Below are 7,958 nucleotides of genomic sequence, written 5' to 3' on the forward strand. Positions count from 1 at the left end.
CTCAATTTTGGAATGCACCTAGTGAAACTCCTCTGTATGCCCTCCAGTGCCAGTGTATCCTTTCTCAAGTCAGAGGACCAAAAATGTACACAGTACTGTAGGTATGGCCTCACCAGCACGGTATCCAGCTGCAGTCTAACCTCCCTATTTTTAAACTCCATCCCTTTACCAATGAAGGACACTATTCCATTTGCCTTCTTAATTAACTGCATCTGCAAACTAATTTTTTTTATTCGTCACCCAGGTCCCTCTCCACAGCAGTACGCACCAATATTTAACAATTTAAATTGTAGTCAATTTTGCTGTTATTCCGACCAAAATGGATAACCTCAATATTGTACTCCATCTGCCAGACCCTTACCCATTCTCTTAACCTATCTATATCCCTGTGTAGACATTCAGTGTCCTCTGCACACTTCGCTCTACCACTTATCTTTGTGAACTTTGACACACGACACTTGGTCCCCAACTCTTAATCATCAATGAAAGAGAGGGTGGAGATTGACAGTTTGCAAAGATGGTAGGATGAAGTGTCAGTCTTTCCCAAGAAGGTTGATGATGGCGGAATTATCAGTGAGAGGGACAGACCCAGGAGAAAGAGAATTGTTAACAATATGCATCACATGGATCAGCAGTTTAGTGGGAACATGGTAGAGGGACTAGGAGCTGTGTCTCATGAACAGGAGCTTTCTCAGGTTAAACTCATCACCAGTCATTGCTCTGTCGCTCTGTCTCTCTCTCTCTCTCTCTCTCTCTCTCTCTAGTGAGAGCACAGCCCTATGGTTCTCTGGGACTGTGGCAACTACTGCTGCAGGGGAGATACAACGCACTGCAAAAGGGACCAAATTTTATTTGAACTATTACCAAAAGACCACAAGGTATACGATCAGAATTAGACCATTCAGTCCATCAAATTTGCTCTGCCATTTAATCATGGCTGATGTGTTTCTCAAAACCATTCTCCTGCCTTCTCCCCATAACCCTTCATCCCCTCACTAATCAAGAAAACATCCATTGCTGTCTGAAATACGCTGAACGACTCGGCCTGCACAGCTCTCTGTGTCAATTAACTCTGCAGATTCACCACCCTCTGTCTGAAGAAATTCCTCCTTTTCTCAGTTCTAAAGTGTCATTCCTTCACTCTGAGGCGGTGCCCCCGAGTCCTGGTCTCTTCTATAGTGGAAACATCTTCTCCATGTCTACTAGTATTCTGTAAGTTTCATTCAGATTCCCATCCCCCACCCCATCCTTCTGAACTCTATCAAGAACAGAGAGTCCTCAACCAATCCTCTTATGACAAGTCCTTCATCCATGTAATTATTCTTCTGGACCACCTCTGGACACCGTCCAACACCAGTATGTCTTTTCTCAGATACTGGGCCTAAAACTGCTCAAACATTACAAATGCAATATGACCAGAGCCTTGTTTAGACTCAATAGTGCATCTCTGCTCCTGTTTTCCAGCTCTCTTGAAATGAATGCCTACATTGCATTTGCCTTCCTAACCACCAACTGAACCTGCACTTTAACCCTAAGAGAATCCTGAACTAGAACTCTCAAGTCCCTTTGTGATTCAGATTTCTAAAGCCTTTCCCCATTTCAAATATAGTCTATGCCTCTAGCTTTCTGATCAAAATGTATAACTTCACATTTTCCCTCATTGTATTCCACCTGCCACTTCTTTGTCCACTCTCCTCGCCTGTCCAAGTCACTCTGCAATCATCCTGCTTCCTGAATGTGACCTGTCCCTCCACCTGTCATCGTGTCATCTGCAAACCTAGCAACAATGTCCTCAATTCCTTTGTCCAGATTGTTAATGAATAATGTGAATAATTGTGGTCCCAACACTGACCCCTGCTGAATGCCACTAGTCACTGGCTGCCATCCTGAAAAAGAGCCCTGTCAGTCACCCAATCCTCAAGATTTGTCAGTGTCTTGGCCCCGAAATCACGGGCTCTTATCTTATTTAGCAGCTTCCCATGTGGCATCTTGTCAAATGTCATGTGGAAGTCCAAACAGATCACTTCCACTAGCTCTCCTTTACGTAACTTGCTCAGCACCTCCTCAAAGAATTCTAAGATTTGTCAGGTATGACTTCCCATTGATGAAGCCGTGCTGACTCTACCAAGTACTCCATGATCACATCCTTACAATGACCTGCCACACTGTTTTTGACATAAAGCTGATTGACGTGAGTTTTATCCAAAATGTTAAAACTTTACCTTCAGTCCTGAATGTGATGAACTGCAAAATCCAATCGCTGTTGAGATGTGTGAACTCTGTTTTTTTCACAGTCTGGACATTTAAAAGGTCTCTCATTAATGTGAGGTAATTGATGGGATGACATCTCCCTGGAAGTTTTAAAGCATTTTCCACAGTCTGGGCATTTAAAAGGTCTGTCTGCAGAATGAACACATTGATGGCATAGCAGTCCCAGAACTTTTACAGCACCTTCCGCAGTCCAGGCATTGAAATGATCTCTCCTCAGTGTGAACGAGCTGGTGTTGCAGCAGGTTAAATGACTGAGTGAGTCTCTTCCCACACACTGAGCAGGTGAATGGCCTGTTACTGGCGTGACAGCGTCGATGAGTTTCCGGCTCAGGTGGGGAAATGAATTCCTCCTCACAATCGTCACATCTTCACTGTTTCTCCCCAGTGTGACTGCATTTGTGGTTTGTGAAGCCTGATAATTGGCTGAAGCCTTGTCCACACACCCAAAATATGTACGTTCCTCTCCAGGGCTGTTTCCTCCTATGTTCAAAATCGGATCACGTTCCAGTTGTGATAAAACAGGCAACTCCATCAGATCATGTTGTAATGGTTGGTTTGTGAATCTTCCCCTTCTAATATCCTGTGAAATTGATGTTAAACAAACAACAATAGAGTGAGAGAGAATCTCTCACAAGACTCCGGCTTCTATGTGAAGGAAGGGACTGAAGGAGGAGGATTTTCAACACACACAACTTGACCATAACCTTATCAGAATCTTCCAAACACAGCCTCCAACACCGAAAAGCAGCAGGGTAGCAGGGAATGTGAACACCATCAGCACCAAATTCCCTCCGGGTCACGCACCATTCTGACTTGTCTGACATCTGGCCCTGGTGGAGCAGAAATTTCCTGCAATTAAATAATGGCAAAATGAAGTCTTTGTCTTCAGTCCCCAACACAAACTCCACTGCCTCACGACTGACTCCATCCCTCTCCCTGACAACTATCTGAGTCTGAACCAAACACATCGTAACCATGGTGAACTACTTCACACACCAAGATGACTTTTCAACCACACATACCCACTGTCACAAAGACTGCCCACTTCCACCCCAGTAACATCACCTGGCTCTTCTCAGTCTCTGCTCATCTGCTGCTGAATGTCTCATCCATTCCTTTGTTCCCTCTGGACTTAACTATCCTAACACATTCCCCACCGTCCTCTCACATTCCCCTCCCTGCACTTGTCTAACTTCCTCTGCCGCTATTAATGGATGTACTTGAGCTCTATTTAGTGTTTTATTCTTCCTTCCATTCACTGTATCCGAATGAGATTTTTACCACTGCCCATTTTCCCAAGCATGTGCTGCTGCCTTAGCAGCTTTATCTTCCCACACAAGCTCCCACAATGCTGTCAGGGAAGGAGTTACAGGTTATTCACCCAGTGATGTAATCCTGAGGTCATCCAAAACTCTGCTGCCTGTTTGAGTATTTGCATCAAGTCTGCTTCAACCAACACCTTGTGCTTGTGCAGCTAAACTTTAAGCTTTTCATTCTTCTATTCAATCTCTTGATAGTGTCCTTTTTCTCTTTCTCTGTAATGTCCTCCAGCCCTCTCAAAGGCAATTACAGATGGCCAATAAATGCTAACTGAGCCAGCGAAGCCCACATCCCAAGAATGAATTTTAACAAATGCCCTCCAAGATATCTGCATTACCTCTAATTCCAACCTCCTGAGCATTCCCGATTTTAACTGTTCCACATTTGGTGCCCTCAACCAGGCCATAAAGTGTGACATTTCTTCACTAAACTTCTCACTCTCTCAACATCATTTTTCTACTTTAAAGTACTCCTTGAAAACTACACATTTGACCATAAAACATTTTGTCAACTCTGATATCTTGTTATGTGATTGTAATCAAAAATTTCTTTATAACCACACCTGAGGAACAGCTTAGAAGTTTCCACTATGTCAAAGACATGTGATATAAATTAACTGTCATCAATTTAGACAAATATCACAGTCCCTTCATCATCACTTGGTGAATAACTCCTTAGCATCATGGGAGCTACTAAGGGAGGATAATTGCCAGCCGAAAATGGTCAGGGGATGTTCAGCTGTAAAAACCTCATTTAGAGAGTAAACGGAAGTAACAATAAAACACCTAAGACAGTTGCACCCATTATCGGAGTTAGAGGGGGTTAGACAAGGACAGAGAGTTAATCAGGGAGAGCAGAGATGAACCAGAGGAATGGATGGATATTGATTCAGATCCACAGTAAAAGGGTCACACCAGCCCCAGAGCCATGGCAAGCTTTCACAGATAACTAAAAACAGCACCCGAAGCTGAATCATGCAGGTTACTGGTTAAAAATCCAGAAACAATTTCAGTGTTTTCAAATTTAAAATCAAATGCCAAAGTCTGCAGCTCAAAAGAATTCAGAAGGACTGGGGTCAGCGGAAACTCTCACTAAGCAATCACGGCGATGTTATGGAGCAATTGATTGTGTGATCAGATCACACACATGAACACAGTGCATTTGGGTCTCTGCAAACAAGTGATCACCACAAAAGATGTGGTGAGATTTAAAAGGAGATTGATCAGAATGAATAAATGTGGAGCTGGAAAAGCATAGTCAGTCAGACAGCATTCAAGGAGCAGGAAAGTCAACGTTTCAGGCTGAAAACCTTTGTCAGTACTGGGGTTGATCAGAATGGTTCAAGGAATTAGGAATATTAGTTGCAAGGTCGGGTTGGAGAAACTGAAGTTGCTCTGCATAGAGCGAAGAAGACTGACGTGAGATTTGATAGAAGTGTCGAGGTTTATGATAGGTTTAGATAAGGCAGATAAAGAGCAGCTGTTACCATTCGCTGATAGTAAAGGTATTAGAGACACAGATATAAGATATTGGGTTAGTGTTACTGGGAGATGTAAGGAAGGAAATTTATGTAACTTTTATTTCACTCAACACTTGCATTCAAAGGCCAATAATATCCAGTGCTGAATGAATAAAAGATAAAGTGGCACGATCAGATCTTGGTATATCATTTGGTTTGAGTTTCCAATCAGCAAATCCTCTTCCAGCATGCTGTAAAATGAGTTTACGAAAGCCATCTCAGTCAGTCCAGGACAGAATTTCAGATGAAACAAACATTTCTGTGGTTTTGAGTTTGCTGTGTGTAAATACTCCCCTCTTCACCCCCTGTAAAAGTAGTTTATAAACTCCATCCCTTAATGTCCAGGAGACACATTCACAACATTCTGTCAGAGATAGTAAGAACTGCCGATGCTGGAGTCAGAGATAACACAGTGTGGAGCTGGCGGAACACAGCAGGCCAGGCAGCATCAGGGGAGCAGGAAAGTTGACGTTTCGGGTCCCGACCCGAAGCACAACATTCCCGCCCCTGGCCCTGAGTGAACGCACATGCGCCCAGCTGCCCTTTGCCCCATACAAAAATGGCGGACGATAAGCGGGAACCTGTCTCTAAGAGGGTGCAGCGATTTGTCCAGTTTCGTGAAACGAGAACAATATTATCTTAATACGAACCCTAGCGCATCCACAAAGTGGTTAGGAAACCCTGCCCGTCGATCGGCCGGCCCATCGCCTGCTCCACTCCGCCTCATTGTTACCTTTTGTGGAGCCGAGGAAAAGTACAACTGCTCCTCCGGATCGCTCCGGTTCGCTCCGACCGCGCATGCGGCATGCCATTGTTGAGCCGCCGTGTGTCTGTGCATGCGCAGCGATAAGGAACCTGCCCATAGGGGACGTTAACCAGCGCTCGGAATTCTGGGTTAACGCAGCCGCCATTGTAGACTTTTAATTTATATGAGTTACTGCGTGTACAAGCAATCTTTCTGTTTATCTCTTACAAGCACAACTGACCTACATAATGCATACAATAAAGAATAAAATATCCCTGTGAGTCCCATGTTTACAATATCACAAAATCTGACACTGAGCCACGCATGAAAAGCTAATGTTGCCATACTTGTTCTGGGCCATTATTAGAGAGAGAAAAGTGATGTGGTTTAACCTGAGGGACAACACTCCTCGGCTGAGCAGAGAGTTTGAAAACGAAAGTCATTAGCGGTAACCAGACGGACATAATCTCAAACTACTGGCATCATGAGGAAAACTGGCAAATGGCTCTGAGGAAGAGTTTGGTTTTCGGAACTGTCTTCAAGGAGGAAATTGTAGATTTCGTGTTCCAGCAAACAGTAATGTTTCCTGTCATTGGGAGAAGGGCTGTTTTTGTTCCATTGAAGCCCTCAAGACTTTGAATACCTATTTAGATGAGCACTTAAAACGTCAGAACACACAAAACCAAGCGCCGGAAACTGTATTTACAAGTGAGATGTTTAATGATTGGCATTGATATAAGATCATTGAATAACCTCTGTCATTTTGCAAATGATAAAATTCAAAAGCATTGCCAGCAAGAGAAGTTGCAAGCATTGCATGCACCTTCGCTGGTGCTCTAGCAGTTGTGATTCAGCACTCTGACTGCTGTTTCCTGGATTGATTTCCAGTCAGGGAGTGAGGATTTATTGTTCCTGAACAAATTCTTAACATGAACATGAATTTCTGGCATTAAAACCAGCAAAGAGAGCATCTCTATCAGAATCAATGAGAGTTTCACATCGGAGATGAATTCAATGGGAAGAAGCACGGAAATCCATTGCTTTCATCTGCTCAGAAACAGTCCTACAAAAATGCTCCTTGTTGAAACATACAGATGTTTTTGGTGATGTAACGGATTAGATGCAGAATGGTTAGTTCCCTTCTGGGGCCGTCAAGGAATGGAGTGTCTGGTATCAGAATGGAGGTCGCACATTTAAGGCAGAAACGAGGTAAAATTTATTCGCTCAGATGGTTGTGAATCGGTGGATTCCTTTACAGCAGAGGGTTGTCGAGCCTGGGCCATTAAGTATATTTAAGGCTGAGATCAAAAAAAAAATTAACAGCTAGGGTATCAAAGGTTATGGAGAAATCCAAGAAAGTGTAGTTCAGGATTATCAGATCAGGATTATCCGCTCATTTAAAGCAGAGCAGACTTGATGGGCTGAGTTGTCTCTTTCTACTCCTAAAATGTATGATGTTAATATAAGGCTGCAAAACTGACCGGAGTAAAATTTGCTTAAAAATGTGTGGATCCCATCGGGGCACTGAACCAAGGTGAGATGTGCAAAGGGCAGCAAACAAAAGGGCAGTCATTGTTGTTGGTTGTTCCGGAGTGATCTGCATACCAGGGTAAACAGGAAAAACCAGTCTTCAGTGCCCACATTGAGCCTGGCTCCATTCGGCCTACAGTCAACTCTCACAAACCACCATTGCCCTTCACTTTTCCTGACCTCCCCTGTTCTTGTCTTAAACAAATTGCACGTCAGGCAATTGCAGCTGACATTGCTGATGTAGAACTGTAATGTGGAGTGAAGCGATACTGACTGGTCCACAACATAATTCTGCTTCGAAAGGTCAGAAAATATTTCATATTTATTATGTAAATTTTAACCATGAACACGCATGGCAGTGAAGACACTGAATCCTAATCAGTAGACTACTAGGGAAGACTTCTATCTGTATCACCCTGGTCACTGTCTGATTCAGCATTTCATCTCTCATCCTTCTGCACATGAACCCTCAGCTCTATCTCGGTTTTATCACATTGTCTTGGTTTATAACGCACCGACTATCCCGTCATCTGTTATATTGCAGTTTCTAATGCATGAAACCCTACCTTACAG

This window comes from Rhincodon typus, chromosome 8 (assembly GCF_021869965.1).
Source record: "Rhincodon typus isolate 14 chromosome 8, sRhiTyp1.1, whole genome shotgun sequence".
Lineage (NCBI taxonomy): Eukaryota > Metazoa > Chordata > Chondrichthyes > Orectolobiformes > Rhincodontidae > Rhincodon > Rhincodon typus.